The 25,084-nt window shown below is 34.0% G+C and overlaps 1 long non-coding RNA gene across 12 annotated transcripts in view; it reads left to right on the top strand.

The window, feature by feature from the left end:
* The window catches only part of LOC112653712 (uncharacterized), a 148,564-nt gene that overhangs the window by 23,673 nt on the left and 99,807 nt on the right, over window positions 1-25,084 (top strand). The window contains exon 2 of one of the 12 annotated variants that reach the window (XR_007409681.1): window positions 20,124-20,180. The exons of the other annotated variants lie outside the window; for them this stretch is intronic. This is a non-coding gene — a long non-coding RNA (uncharacterized LOC112653712). The remainder of the gene's footprint in view (window positions 1-20,123; window positions 20,181-25,084) is intronic. 12 annotated transcript variants of the gene reach the window in all.

The following is a 25,084-nucleotide window of genomic DNA, read 5'->3' as shown; positions in this document are numbered from 1 at the left end:
TCCTGAATAGGCCACTTTTAATAGACAAAATGAATACCCATGCTCCAGTATATAAGCCACATATTTTATTTTATTTTTACAAATACCCTAAATTATGATAGAACCTCTCTACATCTTCAGAGTTGATTTTTATGTTATTCAAAATTAGCATAAACTGTGAGATAATCTGTCATAGGGTTTTCTAACTTCCTTTTGGTAATTCTAATCTGGTTTCTTTGTCAGTCTCAGATCCCATCTATGTCTCCTTTGGCTGATTACTAATAATGAACTCCCTTCTCTTTACTTTTACACTGTTTTAATTTAGAGGACAACAATAAAAAAGTACAGAAGAGTAATATGATTTCACAGTTCAAGAGGATAAAACTAATAAACAAATAGGGTCATCAGAGAATCATCAATGTTTATTCAACTATTGAGTTACACATTCTGAAACTTTATTTGTCTGAATACAGAAGAACATTTTGAATGTAGTTTATTCTCAATACATATTAATTTGGAAAGGGAATTTATGTATCAGCTACTAAACTGTTAGGTGGCAAGGTGATATTCACTACCTCCATTCAGGGATTCTTTTATTCTGTGATGATGATGATGATGCTACTTCAATATCAAAGTAATTATTAATTTGGCCTAAGAAAAATATTTTGTGTGAATTTTCCCAATATAATTATTGAATATACAAACATTCTACTGAGATCTTTGAAGTCTGATGAAAGGTATTAAAGGATTTCACCATAATGTCCAAAAGGATGATTTAATATAATAACTACAGAATTATGCATCTAGATAAAGTGAGATTTAAAAAATGTGGCTTTTATATTTGGAATTTACATTAGAATATTGAAATTTTACAGCTTTACCATAATTTTAAGAGCTGATTATTATTAGGCCACTGAACTTAAGAAAACTCATTTCAGAAATATTATTCTACCAACCATGCATACTGTTCCTTTATGACTTAACAATCAATTTTATTTTTTCATTCCAATATGTCTTTTTGATTGTTCTTCTCAGCTTAACTGTGATAAAATGACATGACTACACTGACAGTAAAATAAAAATACTCATTATCTATACATAAGGTGCAAAAAAATCTGTTATAAACTTTCTCTATGTAAAAATAAATTGAATATGGTTACCTAATAGTATCAGTGGATAGCAGGCAGAGTTAAACAAAAGATCAGATGGTTTACATGTGCCATTTGGATAAATCAAAGGTTTTATTGGAATATTTTCAGAAGTAAAATTTTTTCAGATAACAAGAAAGCTATATAGTAAATATAGGGAAGGTAAAAGAAAATTTTTCCTAATTTTTGTGTCTATTAGAAATGAAAATCCCAAAAATGGTCTCAAATGATTTTTCTTAATAGTTTTGTGTAACTACAGGTGATTTCTAGAGTGTCTGACATCAGATTCTGTGTATTAGCCTAAATGTAACCAACCTAACCTGTCTCATATGCAGAAAACTCAACTCATTGGGGCCAACTATAAGTAGAGTCTTTTTAGGCTCTATACATGCTGTATACAAAGGGCATTACAGATTGAACTGTGTCCCTCAGAAAGATATGTTGACATAATAATTCCCAGTACCTCAGAATGTGACTTTCTTTGGAAATAGAGTCCTTGTAGGTGTAATTAGTTATTTCAACATGTGGTCACAATGGAGTTAAGTGGGCCCTTAATCCAATATGACTGGTGTCCTTATAAGAGATACGGGGAGAAGACAGCATGTGAAGATATAGACATATAGGAAAAATGCCATGTGACAATTAGGCAGAGACTGAAATGTGGCTGCAAGCCAAGGAACACCAAAGACAGCCACCCTCAGAAGCTAGGCGATGTGCGGAAGGATTCTTTCCTGTAGGTAACAGAGAAGGAGTATGGCCTGGCAACACATTGATTTTCCACTTCTAACCTCTAGAGCTATAAGACAATAGATTTCTGTTGTGTGAGGCCACGCAGTTTCTGGGACTTTGTCAGGGCAGTAGCTCCTTAGTGGGATTTTATATATGCTAATTCCCAAATAGAGTCAAATAAGCCAATTTCTCTTTGGACTTGGTATACTCACAGAGTGAATCCAAGGTTTTACTGGTTCCCCTACCATCAAAGATAAATTCATGTTGCAAAGAAATCTACAGGAATGAGGAGAAATGTGTGAAATAGGACAGGGGAACCAAAGGGACCCCACAAAAGAAAAGGCTGACTTTTTCCTGTGCTTTTTTGCTGCTTCTCTTCTTACTAAGATGCGCACCCCTACATTGCACATGCCTTAATGGATGTCCACCTTGCAAAGGTCAAGGAGTTAATGATTTCTTTGGAGTTTTCCAGCACAGAAGATAACATGTAAGGACTGTCAGGGTTACCATGAACATTTTCAAGACCACTGACTCCAAACACTTTGACACCAAGAGCCCTGGCTACAGGCATAGATGACTTATGGAGGACACTTGAGCACTCGTCCTTGTCCAATCAGTTCCTTGATGCCTGAGAGGACACGCACACCAGATCAGTGTCCTCAGTAAAAACTTCAGACTCCAAGCAAATATGAGGCTCATATGTCTTTTCCTTTCTGAATCGCCCAGATACTGTATCTGCTCTATGTCTTCAATAAACGCTGCTCTTACTTCCTCCTGGCTGGTCCTGCAGGTCCCACTCTGGGTCCTTGAACCAGGCCTGCCTGCATCAAAACTACCCCAAAACTTTTTCTCACAGACTAGAAGATGGCAACATGTAAGTACTGATGGTTCTAATCTATAAGTTTGTTTTGGTATTGCTGTGTTTTAATTTTGCTTTTTTTTCATCTAAATCTCCCTAATAAGTTCCACATGGATGGATTAGCAATAATTTGTTTTACATTATCCATTTTTAATACACATTTTATATGCTTCACAAATAAATTCTTGTAAAATAAAATTCAACATAAAGAGGATAATTATCCATAAACTTCCTGCAATCTAAAATCTATACATACAACTCAATTTAGATGAAAATATGAAAAGTATTCCTAGAACCCCTCTTTTTGCAGATGTCATGCTGTGCAAACATGATAGTATTTCTTATGTCAGCAACCTTCCAACATGAGAGGACACAAAGGAATTTCAGCAAACAATTTTATGTATTTACTTTTTTCCTGCACTAAGTACTAGACTTTAAAATTATTCTAGAATTATGCGTATCTTGCTATGGTGAGAAGGAGCATCCTGATTTTTACTAAAGTGGAAAAAAAAGGAATAAATCAATGTTTGAGTTTTTAAAAGTATAACCCAATTAAGAAAATAAATGGATACTCAGTGTTTACAACAATTTATTAGGCTTTGAAAAAAAAAGATGAAGGACAAAAGTTAAGCTGAAGTACCTATTCACTACAACCTCATTGGCAAAGGCTGTTTAACATACAGCATCCCTTTGTATCCATAGTTGGAAAAAATTTGGATTTAATTTCTGGCTCTCTCATTTACAAGTTGCGTCCATATTAGCAATTTATATAAATCCCTAAGAGTCTCAATTTCCTTCTGTAAAGTAGATACATTAATAATAACATACAGATTTTTTTATGAGAATTAAGTAAGAAAATATATGTAAAGAACTTAGCACAATTCCTGATGTGAAAATATTCTCTCCGATAAAAACCAACCACAATTATAAGATAACAAAAGATTTTAAAAAGGAAAATAACTTCACTAGAACTTACGGGACAAAAGAGAAAAATGAAAGCTAGCAACTTCGTGGTTCTATTTTTTCATGAAAACAACCAAGAAGACAGGAAATGAAACCACTGGCTGATCAGCGTTCATTATTTAACAGAAGTCTTCCTAAGACACGATATCAGTTGATCTGATTCATTTCCCCAACACAAGAACTGTAATGAGTAAATATTTAATTTAAGATAAAGTAGATGGGACATGATGTAGTTTTGGAATATAGGTGAGGTTTACTGGGGTGAGGTCTGGAGCTGACGACCAAGAAAGAATTGAGACATTTTTGGTGCACAATGGTGGTTTTATTAAAGCACCAGGAAAGGACCCAAGGGTAGAAAGAGCTGCTGCTCCAGCTTGTGAGGGTAGCTGCTTATATACTTGGGAGTGGGAGAGGTAAGAAAAAGGGACAATTCAAAAGGATTTTCATATGCTAAAGAGGACCTACAATACTGGAGGCCTTGCCATTTGCAAGTTAAGGTTGTTTTCCCCTTAACATTAAGACAGTTGGGAACTTCCTGAGGAATGTCACACATATCCCATCTTGTGGGGCGGGGGGGGGGGGGGGGGGGGGGGGGGGGGGGGGTCCTTTGTGGGAGTCAGCTTATATTTTATTCCCTCAGCTAGCCTTCTGTTCCCCATCAGACAGGCTTCAGAAGAACAGTACCAATGTCCAATCAAATCAAAAGTATGCAGCTGGTTTCTATAAACTGCTTCTATCAAGGACTGCCTTTGGCCTCCAACCTAAGTGATGAATAGGAAGGTAAATGAGGGGAGTTGGTGGGAAGATCATCAGAGCTTAGCCCCAGATGCTGTTTGGAGAAGGAACTTTCATACTATAAACAGCTATCCTTCCCCCACATTGAATTTCAAGCACTAAACACAATTACTTTTTTGAGAATTATAATTTTTTTATACTAATGATTAACAAATCAATGGAAAGAAAATATACACATATATATTAAGTGATAAAATTAAATACTTATAATGAGCACAGAATATCATTTAAACTGTTGATTATTAGGAGACATTATCTTACATGAATTTGCTAATTTTCCCTCACGATATCCCAAGAAAGGATAAGAAAGAAAATGTAAAATAGATAATCCTAAAGAATGAAGAGAAGTAAAGGAAAATCACTAGCAAATATAGAATTTCAGGATATTTATAGAGTCCACAAATGTGGTACAAAACACAGGAAGAATTTATGGAAGAAATTTATGAGAAAAAGGAAAGCAGATGCACTAAATGCAACACAGGAAGCCAAGGCCGTGAGTTCCCAGAACAAAATGCAGCAGGAAAGAGGCTACTTAAAAAATGCCATCATTGAACAGATACACCTACACTTTAAAATGTTGTGCAGAGGGACGCCTGGGTAGCTCAGCGGTTAAGCAGTTAAGCATCTGCCTTTGGCTTAGGGCATGATCCTGGAGTCCCTGGATCAACTCCTACATCGAGTCCCACAATGGGCTCCCCACATAGGGAGGGCTCGCTCTGCCTATGTCTCTGCCCCCCCCCCCCCCATCTGCATGTCTCTCATGAATAAATAAAATCTTTAAAAAAATAAAAAATAAAAAAATAAAATGTAAAGATATCAAAGAGAGAAATGTCTATATACTGTATTACTCAAACTTGTTTCAAATACAGATCTTTCACAGAAAATTCACATACAGTATGTAAAATGACTTTTTTCTCTTTTCAAGAGGATTAAAAGAATTGTGTTGAAGCTGTGAAACAAGAATAAAATGAATTACATTCTAATATAGTACAATAATTCAAAGTGACACTGGAAGTGTTACCTGGTATGATCAATATAAAAATAATCACTTAATAAAACACATATAGGGATCCCTGGGTGGCGCAACGGTTTGGCGCCTGCCTTTGGCCCAGGGCGCGATCCTGGAGACCCGGGATCGAATCCCACGTCGGGCTCCCGGTGCATGGAGCCTGCTTCTCCCTCTGCCTGTGTCTCTGCCCCTCTCTCTCTCTCTCTGTGTGCCTATCATAAATAAATAAAAATTAAAAAATATATATATATTAAAAAAACCACATATAATACTGAATTAAAATATGTAAACAAAATGGGAAAGACACAATTTCAAAAGAAATTAATGTAATGCTGAATAGATTGGGAGAAAAGATCACAGGCAAGAGATATAGAACACTGTGGCTCAGTATTCAAGTTATATTGTCATGGAGCTAGAAGACAACAAAATGAAGAAAATCAATATAGATTAACAAATGCTTCATAAAAATTTAAGCAAATGGCTACAAATCCTAGGTACTTGCACTTGTCCCATGTAAAAGGAACAAAGAGAAACTATTACCAAAGTATGTCCTATTATTTTATAAAGCAAAAGTAAAGATCATCCAAACAAAGAGAAGTTCCTTAACTTCAAAATCTGTTATCTCAATTTTATTAACTATATCAACCTAAGACAACATAGAGTATAGCCTGAAAAAGGAAGGCTACGATTTAAAGGTATTTCCCAGGCCAAACTGACATTTACTTGTGAATGTAACAGAAAGTTCTTCGCAGGCATGCAAGATTTATTTATTTATTCATTCATTTATTAGCATGCAAAATTCAGAAATGAGCAATAAACTTCACAAATGTGCATTCTGCTAATAGCAATGGAAAGAATGTTAGAGAATGGAGTGAAACGAAGAAAAATTAGTATATAATAAATAAATGCAGAAATACATACATATGCATACAAACATGAAGTGTATTCTTAATCAAAGATAGTATAATACAAATGTGTATGATTACTTATAACAGCAGTTCTGTATCTTAAAGGTAATTAATAGTAGTGAAATAACATTATAGAAGAGTTTTAAACAGGTCAAGAAAAAATTCAAACAGTAAGAAAAGGATTTTTCATCTCATGGTTCACTGCAAATATCTATATATTAGTTGATGAACTAACCAATGGGCACAAAAGAAAGCACAATGAGGGGTAACACTAAGGGTTAAGTCATGAAGAGCAAGTCAGAGTTTGAGATCAAGAGAAGAGAAATGCCAAAAGGAGGAAAATATTTTATCAACCATGAAAAAGTCCAAATTCTGCTTTTGGTTTCGATCAGGGGTCTGCAACTTTTTCTCTAAGGGTTCAAATTGCAAATATGTTGAGCATCTATAGACTCGGTACCAACTATCCGACTCTGCTCTTATAACATTAGGATGGTTAACAAAGAGTAAGTAAACAAATGAGTAACTGCATTCCAATAAAACTTTATGCACGCTAAATTTGGATGTCATACAATTTTATATGGCATAAAAAATACTTTTCTTGTGATTTTTTTCAAACGCATAAAAATGTAAACAACTCTCAGCTTATAGGCTGTAAAAAACAGGCTGTGGGTCTGTCCAATTGGGCTCATAAAACATAATTTGCCAACTCCTGATTTTGATAAATAGACTATGTAATATTGAGAAAATATCTTAGATTAATCAAAAGAGGTATTCTATATAAAACAACTATGAAAGCACATTAAATACATATGTTATAAAAATGGTATTCAGTGAATAAAATAAAGACCTCTTTTATAGTGATATCTCAAAAATCATGCCTTAGATTTCTGTGTACTTGACTGAATGGCAGTCCTGTCTTCATGGAAATGGTTCTACACAAATACTTTTGAGAATTCCTATTGTGTATATCCAAAGTCCTTAAATATACCCATGCTCTGATTTTTTCTAGGGTTTTAGATAGAGTTGCTAAGTAGTAACACATAGAGTTCAGGAGGCACTGCTTTCAGGTCTATAGAATAAGTACTCTGTTTTCTGCTTGTTCACTTAGCTAATTTCTCCACTGAGCAATCCTATATTTCTATATTTAGTGTCAAAATGTGTATTGTTACTAACTTGCTCAAACATCATGAACTCTTTTAAATTCCCTGCACAGAATTAGCAAGGAAATAACATTTTTTTCAGTTCAGCTGCTTCAGAAATTGAGTATGCAGAAAAACATTTGGGATCCATAATGCAAAATTATGGAGGGTGATTTGGTAATATAAATTGAAAATCCTAAAATACTAATCTTTGGACCACCAGACCACCATCTAATTCCTAGAATTTATCTTAAAGTAACCATCCTGGATAGAACAATTATTTTATTCAGCTGTATATTCAGAATAACATTTTTTATAAATACTCAGGATTATAAACCACAAATTTTTTCTGCAATAATTATAATTAAAATACAGTACATATGCTAGAATATATTTATAGAATTTAGAATGATGGCATAACTGGTAAAGATGATAGAAATGTAAGAGGCAAATATCTTATACCCCAAAAGACAATATGCTTAAACTGTTCTATATGCCCAATATGCCAAAAATTCATAACTAGACTCTCTATAATATATGAACTGGTTCAGGAAATGTATAAGAGAAAAACCCAAGCAATTCACTATAGCACATGAAGAAAACTTTGATTGTACAACAGGGAAAAAGGTACTGAAAAATAAAATTGGATCAGATTCAAACTATTAAATAACATGAAAGGAGAAAAAAGGGACAATTGTTCAATATTAGAAAAGTTGATGATATAAATTAAATTTTGAATAATTTTCATTCGCATTTGCTTGACACCCTTCCTAAATTTAAAGAGCATTTTAATAAAATTCCACACCTACACAGAATAAACAAACAACAAAGAAACAAAAACAAGCAAACGTTCAATAAAAAATAGGGAGTGAATTTCCTTAATCTGGCAAAAGACACCTACCAAAAACTTAGCTCAAACATCATACTAAATGGTGCAACTTTCCAAACAAAACTAAAATTAGTTACGAGGCAGAGTGTCCATTATCAGTGCTACTCAACAGTGTTTTTGAGAGTTTAGCCAATGCATGAGAATGCCCATGAAATGAAATGATTTCTAGTAAACATAATTACTTTAAAAAAAGAAGAAAACATTTATTTGGGGATTCAAAGAGTCTCTTCCATAGAGGAGCAAAGTCTAATGAATATTGAATTATACTGTGAAGATGCAGTGTTAACACATAATTTGTGCAGTAACCTCAGTAATAATAGGAAAATAGATAAACCAAACATAACAGAAAGCCTGGAAGCTGAAACAGATATAAGGACTTGCCATATAAATATGTTAGCATCTCAAATCAGGGCATTCAGAATAACAATTCAGCAAGAAGTGAGAATTTCAAATGCAGGTAAGTTTATAAGGGAAAAAAAAGAATTCACATGCATTGCTAATGACGTATAAACCGATCCATTCGCCATGGATGACAAAAATTGACTGGAACAGAAGGAATAATAAAATCACAATTGAAATACATTTATGAAGTCGAAAAAGGCTCACTTCATTCCAGGAAGGCTTAAGAAAGACTCATTTTTAAAAATACAAGGCACCTGCCAATTAATATAATTTTGCCTGGGAAATTTTAGACTACCTGCCACACTCAATCCCTTTGTGAAAGTTTTTTATTTTTTCCCCCCAAAAGTTCACTATACTTTGTTTCACATGTTCCAAATACCTGTGTAAATATTATTTGAAAAAAAAAATAAGTGAACACCAACCCAGTCAGTAGGATAATGAGATCCTGACATTTTATTTAATATTTAATAACTATGTATTATATGATGACAATTGAATCAATCAGGTCTATCCTGTTTGGATATTTACAGTGAAAATGTCTGGCCAAGAACCCAGAATAATGGGGGGGGGGGGGAATGACACAGAGTTGCTAAACTGGCATCATTAAGGAGAATAGAGTAAGGAGTGATGATGGTCTGAGAGGGCAACATGTAATGGGGTCATTTCAAATATGCTCTATTCTAAGTGACGTTATATCTCTATACATTTATGTATTTAACACATCTTAATTTCATTCATCTGTTGTTGTTTCCATCTCTTGGCTGCTGAGAAAAAGATTGCAATGAACAGGGCAGAGCGGATATCTCTTTGAGATACCAATTTAGTTTAACTTGGAAATACACCCAAAAAGGGATTGTGGGATCATATGGTAGTTGTCTTTTTAATTTTACTGAGAAAACTTCATACTGTTTTCCATAATGGCTGTACCAACGTACTTCCCACCAACGGCGTCCAAGAGTTCCCTGTTCCCTCGTCTTCATGGAAATTTGTAATCTCTTGTCGTTTTTATAACACACATCCTGACTGGCATAAAGTAATATTACAATTTTAATTTGCATTTACATGGTGATTAGTGATGTTGAGCACCTTTGTGTGTATGTGTTGCCATTTATGTGACATATTTGGAAATACGTCTATTCAGGCCCCTTGTTCACTTTTTAATTGGATGTTTACTAAGATTGCCATTGAATTTTGAGTTCCTTACATATTTTATTTTTTAATAAATTTATTTTTTATTGGTGTTCAATTTGCCAACATATAGAATAACAACCAGGGCTCATCCCGTCAAGTGCCCCCCTCAGTGCCCGTCACCCAGTCACCCCCACCCCCCGCCCACCTCCCTTTCTACCACCCCTAGTTCGTTTCCCAGAGTTAGGAGTCTCTCATGTTCTGTCTCCCTTTCTGATATTTCTCACTCATTTTTTCTCCGTTCCCCTTTATTCCCTTTCACTATTTTTTATATTCCCCAAATGAATGAGACCATATAATGTTTGTCCTTCTCCGATTGACTTATTTCACTCCTTACATATTTTAGATATTAATCCTTTAACTGATTTGTGGTTTGTAAATATTTTCTATCATTCTGTAGGTTTCATTTTCACATTGTTGATGGTTTCCTTTGCTGAGCAGAAGCTTTTTAGTGTAGTGTAGTTTCATTTTGTTTTTGTGGGGTTTTTAAAATCTTTTTTATTTAAATTCAACTAATTAACATATAGTATATTATTAGTTTCAGAGGTAGAGTTCAGTGACTCATCAGTTGTATATAATACCCAGTGCTCACTACATCATGTGCCCTCCTTAACATCCATCTCCCACACTTCTCCCTTCCACCGACCCTCAGTTTGTTTCCTATGATTAATAGTCTCTTATGGTTTGTCTCCCTCTCTGATTTCATCTTGTTTTATTTCTCCCCCCTTCCCCTATGCTCTTCTGTTTTGCTTCTTAAATTCCACATATGGGTGAAATCATATGATAAATGACTTCCTCTGATTGACTAATTTCATTTAGCATAATACCCTCAAGTTCTATCCATGTCTTTGCAAATGGCAAGATTCCATTTTTTTTTTTTCTGATGGCTGAGTGGTATTCCATTGTATATATACCACATCTTCTTTATCCATTCATCTGTCAATGGATATCTGGACCCTATCCATAGTTTGGCTACCGTGGACTTGCTGCTATAAGCATTGGGGTGCAGGTCCTCTTTTGGATCACTACATCTGTATCTTTGGGGTAAATACCCAGTATTGCAATTGCTGGGTTATAGGGTAGCTCTAATTTTTAACTTTCTAAGGAACATCCATATTGTTTTCCAGAGTGACTGTATCACCTTGCATTCCCATGAATAGTGTGCCCATTTCTTGACTGGACTATTTGTTCTTTGAATGTTGAGTTGGATAAGCTCTTTATAGATTTTAGATATTAGCCCTTTATCTGATAAGACATTACAACCCCATTCTGTAGGTTATTTTTTGTTTTTCCTTAATTTGATCTGTATGTCTACGTGAGCCTTTCTTTGTAATTTTTCTGTGTACATTTGCTGCAGTTTGTTGCTTGTTTGTTGTTTTTCTATTTAAAATATTTCCACAGTTTGGGAAAATCCCTTTATGATTTTTTCGAAAATATCTTATTCTCTCTTGTTATTTGAGTACTTAGTTGCACATAAATCAATTGTTACTGATCATATATTTCAAATACACATTTTTATATTCTTTACATTTTTTCTACTGATAATTCACTTTTATAATTTCTATTGCCTCTATATTCACTCACACAGATTCATTCATTCTTTATCCATTTACCAATTCTTTTTTCTTATCAAAACAATTATTTTTTATTTTATATTTTATATATTTCTTATTTTATATTTTATTTCTTTTGTTTTCATTGGTTTCATAGTTTCTACTTCCTTCCCTTTGATCCATCCTCTGCCAACAAATGATTATCAATATTTTGCTCTTTATGTATTAATATATTTATCAGTGTTAAAGTATCTTTCTGATAACTAAAATTGTTAGGTAATCTCTGATTCTTCTTAAGATTTATTTATTCATTTATTTTAGAGAGAGAGACAGCATATGTGTGCATGAGTTGGGGAGGGATAGAGGGAGAAAATCTCTACCACATTCCCCACTGAGTGGGGAGTCCAACATGAGGCTCAATCTCATGTCCCTGAAACCATGACCTAAGTCAAAACCAAGAGTCCCCTGCCAACCTATTAAAGCACCCAGATGCCCCTCTGAATCTTCTTTATTGAATCTCTCTTCTCTGGGCCAAGTGACTTAATTAAATTAATTATATCACTTTCCCGTCACATAATATTTTCATAAAAACCGCATCACTTACTGTAAATAACTGGTAGTTTGTGTGGCGGACTCTATCGCTTACTTAATTCAAAGCTGTACTTGGACTTTGTTGCAGTCTTAGTTTGATAAATTTCACCAGTGCTTTGACTTTTGAATGTGAAATCAGAACTTCCTCTTCAACAGGACTTGAGGTCTGAGCAATGGTTAAGATATTTTTACGAGTTTCCAACTGAGTGGCATATATTTTGATATCATTGAGAAGTTCTCTTTGGTCACCAGTACCACTTTGGTCTTTCCAAATATTGTGAAATTTCTCTCATCTCTGTTTTTGCCCCCAGCCTTTAATAACTGATGCCTAGCACTTGGTGAAAATTATCGAGAACTGTTAAGAGCATGAAAATTTTCTCTATTTGCAAGCTAACACAGTAGCCTGCCACAATTTCATGAATGCTGTCAAAGGACAGGAGATTCCTAGGTTACAACAGGAAGTAACATGAGTTTCATGTTCACATTGGATCCCTTTCCCCATCAAGACCTACATAAACAAGGTGGAAGTAGACCCAATTAGATGCAACATACACAGTCAGTGTGCATCACAACTGAGTAACATTGAACTTAGGAAACCCAAATTTGTATAATGGCTGCAACCAAATCTGTAGAACCTTTGACCCAAAGGGAAATTTTATCTTTAGTGTTCTGGACATCAAAATATCAGCCCTGGGATCCCTGGGTGGCGCAGCGGTTTGGTGCCTGCCTTTGGCCCAGGGCGCGATCCTGGGGACCCGGGATCGAATCCCACGTCGGGCTCCCGGTGCATGGAGCCTGCTTCTCCCTCTGCCTATGTCTCTGCCTCTCTCTCTCTCTGTGACTATCATAAAAAAAAAAAAAAAAAAAAAAAAATATCAGCCCTTTCCTTAGACACAAACAGCTATCTCTCCCTTCTGAAGCTATTTGCTATAAAACATTCTTTAAAAGATAATCTAGAACAAAAGGCTGTAATTTCTCTGATCATATGCTATGCAGAAATACTAATGACCCATGTACAGTTGCCTATAAACAAAAATCTGCATTGCCTGTTCTGGATTAGCTTTTCTGATATGTCTTCAAACCTCAGTTTCCAGGGATCACTGGGTGGCTCAGTGGTATAGCGCCTGCCTTTGGCCCAGGCCGAGACTCTGGAGTCCTGGGATCAAGTCCCGCGTCGGCCTCCCTGCATGGAGTCTGCTTTTCCTTCTTCCTGTGTCTCTGTCCCCCCCCCACCACCGTGTCTATCATGAATAAATAAAATCTTAAACAAAACAAAACAAAACAAAACATTCAGTTTCCACTGCTTTGTAGATAGAGAAGATCCCTCACAAATCTCAGGGGTTATGTTTTCCTGCTCTCCTACTCTGTCCTTTATTTTGGCTTACCACCTGATATCTCCACTCACTCAGGAATGCTCCATAGAAAACAATGACAAATAGCTGCAGACTTGCTCTGTGATTGGGGTAATTTAGGATTCTTTTTTATCAACACAATCCAAACATTAATGATTTGGCAATCTTTTCCTTATGATTAGCTACTCTTATTTTCCTACTATATTATTTTTCTTTTAAACTTATATCTCTGTTTTGTTCTTTAGGATGTGATTATTGGATAGTTCACTGTAATGCCATAGTTGATTTTAGAGCCTGAATGAAAGTTGCTTAACAATCTAACCAAACTCATATGTTCTAGAGATCCATGTCTAATGGACTCCACCTTGTCCCATTATTCTAATGGGCTGAAGAGTTGCAAGTCATCTCCATCCTGGAAAGTCACTCTCTGCATTTTAGCTCTTCAGGTTTTTGGTTTTATTTTGCCCTTCTGCTCTCTAGTAAGTTCACAATAGCTATGATTTTGTAGCATATCTCTCTTGCTTTCTGGGTTAGGTTGAGGACAATGGTCTCATAACTTTCCACATACTAATCAGAATTTAACAAATCTCCAACCTTCTTCTTCTGTTAAATAAATAGGTTAGTGTAATCATCATTATTTTCTAATCCTTCCTTCTGTTGTCCTATTAAAATAGGAAAAACAAAGGTCACGGTTGTTTATTTTTTTCTTGTAAGTCCGTGGTTTTTAGAGAGAATTCTATTCTTCTGTGGGGCTTCTACTTTTCCCACAGGACCAAGGAAGGGTATAAATGAGATCTTTCAAATTTTCCATGCAAATTATTTCCATTCCCAGCACTGCTTTAAGAATTATCTTGATTTCTGAAGTTATCTCTTTTTTTCAATAAAGAACATGTGTAAGTGTATTTTATGGTAATTATTATTTTCCTTAGTTTGGGAGTCCCTGATATTTTCTTTGGTCTAGTTTTATTTTATATGTTCATATTTTAATTTCATCAGATTTTATATGAAGGAGGTTTTCATAAACTGGCTTCACTTCTCTATTTGAATCCAGAAATTGCTAGTCTATTTTAAAAAACATAATTATCATGTAATCCACGTGATTATGTGTTTGTATGTGTGCATATAAAAAGTTAACTAATGTATAGACTAAAAATTTGGTAATTTATTGTCATTATACTTGAGGAAAACATATCCCCTTTGGTCACATTTCTTTTTTTGTCTAAAGCTAGTTTGATACCATTTGCACAAGGAAGCATAATCTCCTAAAAAGCAAGCAACAGTTATATATAACAATAATATGAGACCATGTAGGCAACTAGCAATGCCTACTATATCACATATTATGTACCTGAAATAATAAGATAGGTGGATCCTAATTAAAAGTTAATCAGACAAAATAGTCCAAATGTTCAGATTCTCTATTGTGCAATATTAAAACTTAAGAAATCAGAGACAAAAATCAGGTTTCCTGCTAAGGCACAGTTACAAATTAACATCATGTTAAAAATCTGTGCCAAATCATAGAGCACAGGGCCTACAGTGAGAATAATTGAAAAAAAAAATGGAAAGGAAACATAAAACAAGTTTCAGATTTATAACTGAGAGTAACTGTCTACAATGTCCAATCTTCATTTCCTGTCATTTAACCACTTGTGGAGTTCAAAGCTTTGGGGGAAAAAGAAATCAAAAAATTTTTAAAGTTGTATTTTTCAAGCATAAAACAACTTTTATGTTTAATTTCACAATAATCCTAAGAAGTTGTTCTTCACAAAGGATGCTTAAAGTATATTCTTAATTATTCAGATGAAGGAACTGAAGCAGATTCTTAACATAGGAGTTTCAGCTAAAATATTTAGCTAATATCATGTGAAATATAAGAAACTCACCATTGGGTATTTTCAAAATAAGGCAAAGACCCAGTTAGGGATCGATTCTCATAAAGAAGTATAGTAAGAATTTGATTTAAAAATGTTTATTTATAGAGAACCGTGTTTTTAAAAAAAAGTTGCTGTGGGCTGTTGACTTCTACCCTTCCTTCTTTTCATCAATGTCAACCAGGGAACCCACATCTCACTTAATACATCATGGAAAGCTCTCTATTAGAGAACTCACCTTCAAATATGATGTGGATGCCCTGAAGTAGGCTAGAAAATTGGACTGCAGTCTGATTCCCAGATAGAAAACCTAATGGCTGACAGCGAGCTAGTAAATTACTTTCATGATAAAGTGGAAGTGAATAGCTGTTGACTTGGGAATTACCCAGGACTACACACTGGTCAAGGTCCAGGACAACTTAAACAGTGATCAGTATAGACTGAAGGCCCATGTATTTCTGTCCTCCATAGCTCCCAGAATTCCCACATAATCTCATCAAATGGGAAAACATCTGTAAGATTGGACTTTCCTGCCTCTTTCACGAGTGCCAACTTCTGTTTTGTTTTAAGAAAATAAAGAAATGACAAAATTTAGCTTCAGTGAGTTAAAATGAATATTCCTTCTATAAAAATGAAAGTCAGCATTTAAAATCATGAAAGTTAGCATCCTCTCAACAAGTTTGGTTCTGTAGTTTTCAACAATCTGTTATTATGACATATACCATTTTTTTAAATGCATGTATAGTTTCTTAATGCCAATATAATTATATTTATGTGTTGAAAAGCTTCATAAAAGGACCAATAAGGGAAGCAAAAGCAACTCTAATTTATCTACAAACCTTATTTTAAAATGCTATATTCTTATGTAATACATACTTTTTAAAACTGAGCAGTGAATAGTGTTTGTATTAGTTGAAACAAATGTGATAAAATAACACTGTGAAGGAAATATCTATAGAAACATAAATAATCTGGAAGGATCATCTAATAACCAAATTTCCAAAGTAAGTTAAATGAATAAATTGATTCTAAATGATTAGGTATACATTTCCAAGGGAATAATTTCTCTAAATTATCCTTTTAGAAAAAATATAAATTATCGACCTACATAATCATTGTAAATTGTCAACTCATCAGTTAGGTCTTGGCAAATGGCAATAATTACAATGATAACCAAAATGGGAGACCAAATTTGTGGGGCCATGTTTTGTTTGAAGGACTGAAGGTAAATATGGCAATAAAGTGTCTTGTTTTCATCATATTTATCCATGAAATCATTTGGTATATCAAATATGTTATTGCCTGTCAGCACAGCACAGCATGAAGTGGATATTTGGCGACTTTTCAATTAACTCAGCCAATGCAGTAAACCAAACCAGATAATTCAGGTTAAAAAAAAACAAAAAAAACAAAACACTTCTGAATTATCAGATCTGGCTGTCTGCATTAGGGACTAATTGAAAGCAGAAAGGACTGCTTGTCAAACACAGTCACTTAAAATTATTACAACTGATTAAACAGATCCCTCATTGCTAAATTACAAGACAAGTTAAATTTTAATAGCTATAAGAAGAACCTAAGGCAGGATCTCTATAATAAAATGGATTGGCTATTTAATGTCAGATACTAAGCACTCAATCTTATTATAATCAACTGATTCAAGTGAGTAGTTCTAATATTTAAGCGAATAAAATAACCAGGCCATTATTGTGGGCAGTAAGAAGATAAAATCAGATAAAATTATACCTTTATAAACTTCAGTATTGAACTACTTTCACCATATTGAAATGCTTTGTGATTTTACTAGAAAGACTAGTATACAGTTACTGATTGTACTGTTCAACAGGTTATTGCATCTTAAAGTCATTATAATATAGAATTTCTTAGGATAATTTATTAACTTCATTCTGATTTTGTTAATTCAATTAACAATTGAATTAAAGTGAGAGGAAAAAACAAGATTCTTCACACCAAGCTCTTATTACTCAAATTAAGATGTTTCATTTTGATAATAAAAGATTATATAAATTTTAGAAAAATACTTAATAAACAATACAATTAATAAGATTTTAGAATACAAAATTGACTTTTTTATTTTGAAAAGAATGGGTTTGCTCTCTGAGGCAGTAACAGTGATGACCCTGAAGTATATTGTCAATATAAACCAGTGAGAATTCATCAAATAAAGTTCCTAAAATTAGTGCTTTTACATGAAAGTACATTTTGAAGTAATGCAATGGACCTTTTTTTTTTCTTGTAAATCTATGAGAGGAAAGTATATGTACAATTTTACTTCTATTTCTTTCTTTTTTTATAATTTCTTTATATATTTAAACGCATTGTTATATAGAAGCAATATGATATTCAACTTGACGTTGGATTACTATATATTCTTTGAAAATTAAATTATTCAATATAAAAGTAATCAGTTTTACATTATACCATTAATAATAATGAAGGCAGCAACAATTTTTAGAATTTCAATTTTATCACTTTAATCTTAGAATAAATGAAGGCTTTACTTCTTCAAACTCTGGGATTTTTATAAACTGATTCTAAAATGTAAAGAAGTAATTTATCTATTTTAATTCTTTCAAATCTTAGTGGACCTTCTAGTCATATTTCACACTGTACATATTTTACATTCACAAAAGAAGTGTCAGCAATGGTTTGGGGTCTTTGCTGTAGTATCAGGAGCATTTTTGGATATATTTTTCTGTCATTTCTTCTCATAACATTAACTCCCAGGATTGGTAGAAATTCACCAGATCCGAGATGAATAAAAAACCAACTGAAGATTTTGTATAGAACCAAGTACCTACACTTCACACTGTAAATACCATTTATTATGTAATGAGTGACCTGTATGAAAAAGGTGTAGCTACACTGAATAATGGGAGCTAGTACATCCCATTAGAGGCTGTATGACCAACTAGGGATGACAGCTCAAAGAATCCCAAGCTGATGGCTTCGCTGACATGAGCTAGTGCATACCTAGTCAGCCTCATTTTTGTGACATGTCCCAGTTCAGCTTGACGGGGACACCAGAAGCTGTGCCTGGAAGTCACAAGGTATCTATTACACTATTAATGTATATGCTTTTTTGTTCTCAGATCTGTGTGTATTTTTTTTAATTCTAAGTGAATTTGAACTGGATGAAGCCTATTATGTTTGATGTGTTTGACTATTTGAAATCAAGACCACTGCTTCTTACAGGGCAGAGAATTTAAAAAACTAACTCCTATAACTTAAAAGTAATACCATCCACAAAATATCAAGTTTGTATCCAACTACATAAAGAAAAAGTCCAAGATAACAAGAAACAATATGGACTTAAACATTCAATTAAATTAATAACCTGCTCTACTGTTCCGGAACTGTCCTTTTCAGATTATATTTAGTGTGTTTATAGAACCAAACTGATTACTTTTTTGGATATTATTTCACTTCTAAATTTCCTTTTGGGCTAGTGGGATTTGGGGGGAAATGTCTTTGCTAATTTCAAAAAACTGTTTAAATTAATTCACGTCAATTCAAATACCTCGAGAGATTTCCTATGTATAGATCTCATACCTGTTGCTGAAGATATATAATTCATGTTTCTCAAGAGCTTAGTTTCAATGTAATGGCAATTTGTGAATGTGTGTGCATGTGTGACTTCAGCTACTATAGCTCATAGCCTGAAAAATTAAGTATGAAATCTCTAAGTCCATGAAAAAGTATAGAGTGAGGTGACTAAATACATTTTTATTGTCCAAACACTGATTGATTTAAAAGAAAATGATTTCTACTAATTTTGTTTAGTTTGCTTTAGAACACTCCATTCAGTTCATTTTTCCCTAGGTATATTATTACAGGTACCCTTTCCAAGAACAAATGAAGAACCAAGCTTACTTGAATATCAATATTCAGTTAATCCTAGGAAGGATGTATTAGGTTCAATATTAAATACTTAGTGTCTATATCATCAGGTTTTTATGGCTAAATCTAATATGCATATTTTGTGAAATTGATAGAACTTAACAATTGAGGTCTATATAGTTAAGAAAATACAGCAAAATATAGCTGCATGTATTTGGGTAGAATTCAAAGATGACAAGATAGAAATTAACAAAAACTTGACTTTATACTTAATAAACAGAAGAAAAGTTTTCAATAAATCTTTTTTAGCTACTAAAATAAAAAAAAAAGGCTCCTTAACTTCACACCATTCTCTAAGAAACCGGTCCCAATAACCAAGTTTTATTTTATAAAGATGAAGCTCCATGCTCTATGTTTGCAAATAAATCATAGTATATATAAAGTCCTTAAAATTCTATAATCATGGTGCAGTGAATACAAGCTATGATCCAAAGAAGTCAGTTACCTGGAAATTAGTATCATCCTATGGTTAGAATACAAGGAAAACACAAGAAAATACAATTCATTATTAAGTTATAAATTTGACCTTTATATGTCCCTTTGGGTTATTCTTAGAATATATTAGTTGTATGTAGTTATTTGAAGTTTTATAGAAAACAGAATAATGCAAGATATGTGAAATTAATAATCTAACATTGCTTTTTTGGCTGTCTTTCATGCAACATCCTTGGGATTTAATTTACTTATCAGATGGTACCAAATCAGAGTTCGAACAATATTTTTCCAGAAGAAGTGAATTATATTATGCAGCTATAATTCTGACAGTAGAAAAAGAATTATTTCTAAATAATTAATAGCATTTTCCCCCTTTCTTTATCTGAAAGATTGCTCAAGTCATGTTCCCCGAAGGTTTCACTGTTCCATGGAGACAAAGTTGACAGGTGATGGCTAGATATTTTTAATTAGGAGAAACCCCAAAGTAAAGAGCTTTCCAGAAAGAGTAGCAGCTAGCCCCAGTAAACAATATTTGACACCTGCTTTGTTAAATTACAATGAACACCTGCCATTTGCCACTCAGAATGCTTACTGCTCACTAATTTCAAGTAAAAACTAAAAAGTTAGAGACTTCAAATCGGTAGGAGGTTTAAAGTTAAATAATAATCTTAACTTTTGTCTTCATCAGATTTTATTCCACAAGTAGCATATGAATCTATTCGCTTTCCAAAAAATTAAAATTTTCCATTAAGCCTAAGATCCCATTTGATCACCAAGTTTGATCTTAATTTGAATATTAACTTAAAATTGAGAGGCCTGTAACTTGCCATTTGGCTAAAATGATGTTTCCTATAGGGAAAATCATGAATAATTTACCCTGTATCTCCCTAGACTTTGTTTTTAATGGTAATTCATCCCTTCTCTCAATAAATATTTATGCAGTTGACAGACAATAAGCTAATTAAGAAAAGTACATAATACGTTAGAAAATAAGTATCATAAATTTCTGAGAAAAACTAATTGACAGTTCCTTTGTTGAGACAGATTACACTTTAAACAGAGTGGACAGGGTAGACTTTATAGGAAAGTTTTATTAGAAGAAACAATGAGACCAAAGTGAGGAAGCCTGCCATGGACATGTGGAAAGAGAACATGCCAGGTAGAGGCAAGAGGAAATAGAAAGGCCTTATAATGGTAGAAATCCTGGCATGTTTGAAGGCAAGCAAGATAACAAGTATGGCTGCATTAGGGTTGGGGAGTAGGAAAGGAATTGGTAGGCCTGGTTACAAAATCTGCATGGCCCAATGCCAAATGAAAATGTCGAGTTCCTTATTTAAACAACTGAAAAAAAGTACTGGAGAGGACACTGTATTTAAAACTTTTTCCTTTCTTCCCATGGTCTTTCTTGACTTGTCACATTATTTCCTATTTACTTTTTAATATTGACCTAGGTAGGGGGATCCCTGGGTGGTTCAGTGGCTTAGTGCCTACCTTTGGCCCAGGGCATGATCCTAGAGTCTCTGGATTGAGTCCTGCATGGGGCTCCCTGCATGGAGCCTGCTTCTCCCTCTACCTCTCTCTCTCTCTCTCTCTCTCTCTCTCTCACTTTCTCTCTCTGTGTCTCTCAAGAATAAATAAATAACAAATCTTAAAAAAAATATATATTGACCTAGGTAAAGAAAAATTAAACTTTTATAGACTATATTATATAACAGCAGTTTTAAATACAAATGTAAGGACACTGAATGCATATGTGGAATCACTGAAGTTACACAATATGCATTTTATTATCTCATACATGTATGAGATGTATATCTTGATGTAGGTCATGTGTATTTTGATGTAGATACACCAGAACAGCATAACAAACTCAACTATTTTTCATTTCCTGATATACAAAAGTTCTCCCAACCCTCTCTACCTTCAGCTTAATGACAAGTAAAGATGGACGGAAAAGGAAAGAAACGATAGGTTGACATGTCATAACCATTCCTTCTTCCTTCATCTCTAGTGTAAAAGGTTAGCTAATATAGGAGTATTTCATGTCAATAGGAACATGAGGATGAAGGAATGAGAGGGTTCCTTAGTCATGTGTGTTTCTTAGAACATAACACCATTGCCTTTTTCCCTTTCAAAGTAAGTTCTTGTTCAAATGGAAGAGCTGCCTCTTAGGACTGTCAGCACGATTCTGCTTGCACAGTCACAGACACAACACAGCTACCTTCTTCTCCCTTTGGATCTTGTGAAGATCCAGGCACCATGCAAGGGCTGGAATTCTGTGTTCATGGATCACTGCAAAGGTTATATGAGGATACCAGAGGGGGGAACGGCTGCAAGGAACAGTAGACATATTGTGTGAATCTCCTCACTTGCTTCATAAGCCATTGGACTTCACTTATAAATCACGTGTTGAGGGATAAAGTCATTAAGAAGGCAGCAGAGTGTTATATCAAACACAGGCTGTGAGTGGCTACATGGGTCAGATGCCCATGAAGCTGCCCTGGCAGGAGGAATGAAAACCGAAAGTTAATGAAGGGGCCAGTTGAGTTTGGCCTTGTAAGTCATTATAAGATTTTGAATTTATCCAAACTGAGACTGAAATCCACTCTAGGGTCTAATGGGCAGAGTGGTCATGCTGACGTGTTACATCAAAATTTAGGACAGTTCTCTCCATTTGCTGAAACTTTAGCAATTTAGCCCTCTGCAAAATGCCCCAATTATTTTGAGGGTCAACAGGGTATACTTCCTACATTTTGTGCTTCTAGAAATTTGTAGAGCTCCACCAGGCCATTGTGACACTTCTAATTCTTTTTCTAGTCATGGTGATTCATAAGTACCACTTCAGGAATCTCAAGCTATGTAATAATCTTTAAGAGAGGGTTCCCAATAATACAGTATTATGCCCCAGTGTACTTCAGAGTTTAATAAAATCACTTTTGCATTAAAAGAACTGCACATGAAATCCATGGGACTAAACCCACATTTAGGAAGAAAAAAGAAGGACTAGGTTCAAATAATTAGTTTTGTAGTATACCAAAATCCTATTCCTTTATTAAGGTCATCCTACATGATATGCTCCCTCTGAGGTTCTTGATACATGCTTGGATATGGATTTTTGTCATTTTCTGCTGGGACGATCATTTCTATTAACATCAGCTCAATTAATTCCTTTTTTTCTCAGTCAGACTTTAGCAAAGAGAAGTTGCCCAGTCTGGTCTTTAACTCTAGGTTTCTGATGCTTTAGAAAAATATTGATTTAAGACTTAAAGTCATTGAATTTGACTGAATTCCAAAAACTTACTTCTCTCCATCATTGTAAATAGCTTTCAGAGCAGAAATGTCCTAAAACTAGATCCTGTCAATCTAGTCAAGAAGACTTCTAGAAACTACCTGAAGTGGTAGGGTTGTGGCAACTTAATCTCTAAAACTGTTGTTTCTTCAAGTTTTATTGTTTTTCAAGTTTTATATATTAATATCTTGAAGCCATCACATCATAGTACCAATGAGTTCCTGACAGAGAATTTTCCCACATAGCCAACACTGAAAACGTGTCCGCTGGTCATAATAATGGCCCGAGTATCAGACAAAACAAAACAAAAAAGAAGTCATATGGGTTTAAATTTTGGATTCTAGGAACTGGCTTGTTTATGCCTAATTATCTGAGTAATCATTACTAAAGAGCCTTAGATTTTGACAGGAGACCAGGAACTCTTATAGTTGTTGGGCTAGTCTTCTAACCCTCTTTCTGATAACACCTTTTTTTGCTAAATTTCCTAAATGTCCTTGATTTCTGTTTCCCTTGAAAACAAGAAGTACTTCATTCTAGAACCTTAAATGACTGTTATCACCTATAGATTGTAAAGTATAAAGCATCCTTCCAAGGTTTTCAGGGACTCCATGAGTAGACCTGAATTCCGCCTTCCAGATTTATCTCCCATATGGTTTATCACAAATATACAGATGGTCAGCCATTTCCAAGTCTTCTACTTATGTTCACACTGTTTCCCATTGATTCTGTTGATTGAAAGTATAATTTCCCAAAGGCCCACCTCAAATTAAAATTGTTGATAAAGCCTTTCTCAAATTCCCCATTTTTCAATTATTTAATGAACATCTTTAGAACATTAATATGTGGAACTCATTGTTCCAAACACTTAATCCTCCTGCTAATATGTCACAGATATTGTCACGTCCTCATTTTATAGATAAAGAGACTCCGGCACAAAAAGGTTGAGTTACTTGCTTAGAAGTAATGCAACTTTCCTGCTTCAATTCCAAGTTCTTAATAAATGTCCTGTTATTCCTCAAAATAAAACTTTCCTAACTTCTACTTCTTTATTAGTTTGCTCCTTCAGAGTACTTATTTAATTTTCCTTGAATTATAGGAAATAATAAAACTCCTATTCCAATGGTATTTTAAGCACATGAAATCAGAAACTGCATGCCATACTTAGCAGTATTTCCTACAGCATTTAATTCAGTTTTACTGAATCAAAATTAATAAGCAAATCAAGGTAACTTTCAAGTTTTATAGATTCATTATTTTCTATAGTTTCATAGTAGAAGTTCTTGCAATATAATGGCGTTCATGGTTGGTTTTGTTTTACGCTGTTTACTTTGCATGTTGCAGGTTTGTTCAGGAAAGTGTTACTGTACAATATTATATGTGCTTTTATTTATTATATAATACTATTATTATTATTGTTTATGTACAGGGAAACATGTTACGGAAGTTAAGTAATTTGCCTATTTCACATGCAGATGTATATATATTTTATAATATGTAACTGCATAACATTAATGTCAATGATAATGGATAAAACATTTTTTAAAAGACATTAATGTAATATTATATACACTACTAACAGAGAGGTAGAACTACCAATAAAAACTATACTATGCCCTGCTATATGAGAAAATGAACTGCTGGAGATAAAGATTTTCTTTTTAACAAATAGTCAGTGAAAATTTAAAATAAAAAATTTACTATTATTAGTGGACAATTAACATATGACTTTACATCTGTGTAGGTTTCCATACTCTAGAAAACACACTCTGGTGATACTAAGCTCACCTTTGAGACCTCTCTTCTGACAGCCAGAAAAAGACTTTGAGTTACTAACAGTGCCAACTCTATAAAAAAAAAAATGAAGAATCTTGACTTCCAGTCCCAAGATCTCTCCAAGTAATTCTCCATCCACAAAAATAATTTACACAAATTTCCAGGGAAATAATTCATTTCCCTTTTATTCTGAAGAAAGCAACATTCCTGCTGGGTGGCTGACAGCAGGTGTTAATTCTGCAAGTACTAATTTAACATAGCAGGTGTCAAATACACTGGGTATTAACT

Source organism: Canis lupus, chromosome 3, assembly GCF_003254725.2.
Source record: "Canis lupus dingo isolate Sandy chromosome 3, ASM325472v2, whole genome shotgun sequence".
Taxonomy (NCBI): Eukaryota; Metazoa; Chordata; class Mammalia; order Carnivora; family Canidae; genus Canis; species Canis lupus.
This window is presented reverse-complemented; position numbering and strand designations above follow the sequence as displayed.